This window comes from Brassica napus, chromosome A5 (assembly GCF_020379485.1).
Source record: "Brassica napus cultivar Da-Ae chromosome A5, Da-Ae, whole genome shotgun sequence".
Lineage (NCBI taxonomy): Eukaryota > Viridiplantae > Streptophyta > Magnoliopsida > Brassicales > Brassicaceae > Brassica > Brassica napus.
This window is the reverse complement of record NC_063438.1, coordinates 16,445,395-16,448,633: the sequence shown is the minus strand read 5'-3', so window position 1 is coordinate 16,448,633 and position 3,239 is coordinate 16,445,395.

The following is a 3,239-nucleotide window of genomic DNA, read 5'->3' as shown; positions in this document are numbered from 1 at the left end:
CAAAATCCCGGACATTATATACCAATGTCATGGATCTGACTATGCAGGACATTTCGCCACCTATAAAACGGTTTCAAAAATCCTTCAAGCAGGATTCTGGTGGCCGACGACTTTTCGCGATGTCCATGCCTTCATAACGCAATGTGACAGATGCCAAAGACGAGGAAAAATCAGCAAAAGACACGAAATGAAACAGAAGTTCATTCTGGAGGTAGAAGTGTTTGATTGCTGGGGGATAGATTTCATGGGTTCTTTCCCATCCTCATACGGAAACAAGTTTATACTAGTCGCTGTAGACTACGTATCCAAATGGGTTGAAGCAATAGCTTTCCCAACCAATGACGCATCTGTCGTTATTAAGATTTTCAAGAGCATAATCTTTCCATGGTTTGGAGTTCCTAGAATAGTCATCAGTGACGGTGGAACCCATTTCATCAATAAGATCTTTGATGGACTACTTAAAAAGAACGGTATTCAGCATAGAGTAGCTACTCCTTACCACCCACAAACCAGTGGATAGGTAGAAGTCTCTAATCGGCAAATCAAAGAAATTCTAGAGAAAATTATAGGAATTTCCAGAAGGGATTAGTCTAAGAAACTAGAACTTTGGGCCAACAGGACCGCCTATAAGACACCGTTCGGAACTACCCCATTCCACCTCCTATATGGCAAATCCTTTCATTTACCAGTCGAACTGGAGCTTAAAGCAGCTTGGGCTGCTAAACTTCTGAATTTTGATATAAAGCCTGCTGCTGAATGGAGACTCATCCAGCTTAACGAGCTTGATGAAATTAAACATTTAGCCTTGTTGGATTCAAAATCGGTCACGACGGAATCAATGTCCAAAATCCTCAGAAAAACCGAATCTCGGTCAAAACTTCAAAAGCCGAGAAAACGAATAGCCGAAACGGATCACCCCGCGAGCTCGACCATAACACGAGCCAGCTCGCCCGACGAGCACGACCGTGTTGCCGGTTGACTCACCGGCGAGCTCGGCCGCGACACGAGCCAGCTCGCTCGGCGAGCACGACCGTGTTTCCGGTCGACTCGCCGGCGAGATCGGCCGCGACACGAACCAGCTCGCCTGGCGAGCACGACCGTGTTGCCGGTGGACTCGCCGGCGAGCCCGGCCGTGACACGAGCCAGCTCACCCGGCGAGCGCAGCCAATTCTCTGTGGACCATTCCCAACCCGGTACCATCCCATAACCATGCATCTTCGTCCAGAGTTTCTGTAACTCAGTCTTCGGGTCCGTGGATACGACACCAATGTTCCGTCTAAAAAACATCGTCGAAAGTCTTCGGGAAGTTGGGAAGGTTATGTCTCTCGAACGGTTTCCTATTCTTTGTAGTAGAGCAGGTTACGGTTAACTTAACACCAACTGCATCGGCTATGCGAAGAGACAGGGTTCCGTTGGAAGAACCATGCCTATACCAACGGCTACTTCGCGAGTAAAATCGTAAAAACGCTTAAGTCTCGATACGGCCCAAAGAGGGTCCGAATTGCGGACAACGGCCCATTTATGGTCCAAAAAGACTTGAGCCCAAAGAATGGTATGACGGTTTATCTCATCCGCGGGAAGAGATAAATGTCAAATTTCCGCAAAGATAAATGTCAAATTTCCGAAGATAATCACAAAGAAGAAGGAAATATGGAAAAGCCCGCTTCGCGATAAATCGGCCCAAGAAGAGGTAAACCGACCTAAGGAGGAGTATATAAGGATGACCTAGGACGAAGAGGGAGCAGAGATCAGAGCACATCAGAGCAACTTAGGACTTAGAGCAATTTAGGCATCTTTTTCCGTTGTTACTAATCGAGCTGTGACTCAACTAGTTTAGATTTAGGTCGCTAGACTAGCTGTGGGAACCGAGCTGCGACTCAACTAGTTTTCCGCTTTGGCTCGAGCTCGGTCGCTACGTAGCGACCGAGCAGGACGGATGCTCGGTCGCTACGTAGCGACCGAGCGGGTTGGACGCTCGGTCGCTACGTAGCAACCGAGCTCGGCTCGGACTTGGTTGCTACGTAGCGACCGGACAGCGTCCATGTGCGGTAGTTGCGTAATGACCGAGCTTGATTTGTTTGCTTTGAGCCTTCAAGGATACTTCTTCGTAAAAACTTTGTATTGATTAATTTTTACGAAAATCATATTTTTCTTTTACGATCTTTTCGGACCGTTTTTGACCCCAACACTAGCGAACTAACCGACAGCTCTTGTAGCCTAGGTCCTTACTTGTTGTTCACGCTCAAACGCGAATTCAGAAATAAGATCCTCTTATTCTCTTTTTCTGCTTATTTTCATTTTATTCTTTCATATTGATCGTGTCGTGTGTGGCCCAACAGATAACCAGGACCTTCAGGGTAGGCTAGGTTAGCTTGGCTTTTCTCCGATTAACAAAACTCGACGGTGTGAATTTCGGTTCCCACAGTTTGGCGCTAGAAGGAGGGGGGGGGGTACTGATCTATCTCTCTCGCAACCACACACGCTCAGTCCGATATGACGACCAACGCTGACAAAGACCCGCAAACGCACGACGGGACTCCCATCGATGCCAACTCTGATAAAACTCCAGCAGGAAACGTATCAACGGTCACTGCCGACACCGCGATACTAGACCAGATGAAGGAAATGTTCGCCTCCGCTCAGAAATAGTCGGACAAACAAGGAAAACTCGTGGCCTCTCTCGAAAAACAGGTGGAAACCTTAACGGTGAAGGCCAGGAGCAAAGCCCTGCACGGGACCACAAGAGCCCGCAGCGGTAGAAGACTTGATTTCGAGACTCCGGGCAATCGAGCTGCACACGCGGACAAGGCTTCCTGAGGCCAAAACCCTGATGAAACGCTCCAGCCATGTGCATAGCCAACTGCAGAAAACCTTCCACCTCCTACCGGGAGCAACGAAGGAGAAGAAAATCGAGCGCATCGACCTGGATATAAGCGACCAGTCCGATCACTCGGACGACGGTGCTGACATCAAGCCAAGAAGAACGCGAAGCCACTCCGCTCGGCAGGACGCGTCCTTCGAAAGACCCATGACCAAGGAAGAATAAAACCTCTATTGGGTAGAACAGAAGGAACTGGCCGAAAAGCAGGCCAGGATCCACCGCAGCCAACACAGACAAGCTCGCAAGGCTGCCAGAAATCCTGATGAGATCCACGATCTCCGCGAGTACATCGCGAAAACCGTAGAGGAGGTGAAAGCGGTGAAATCACAAATCCACCATGCGACAAGCGCTGCGCCCG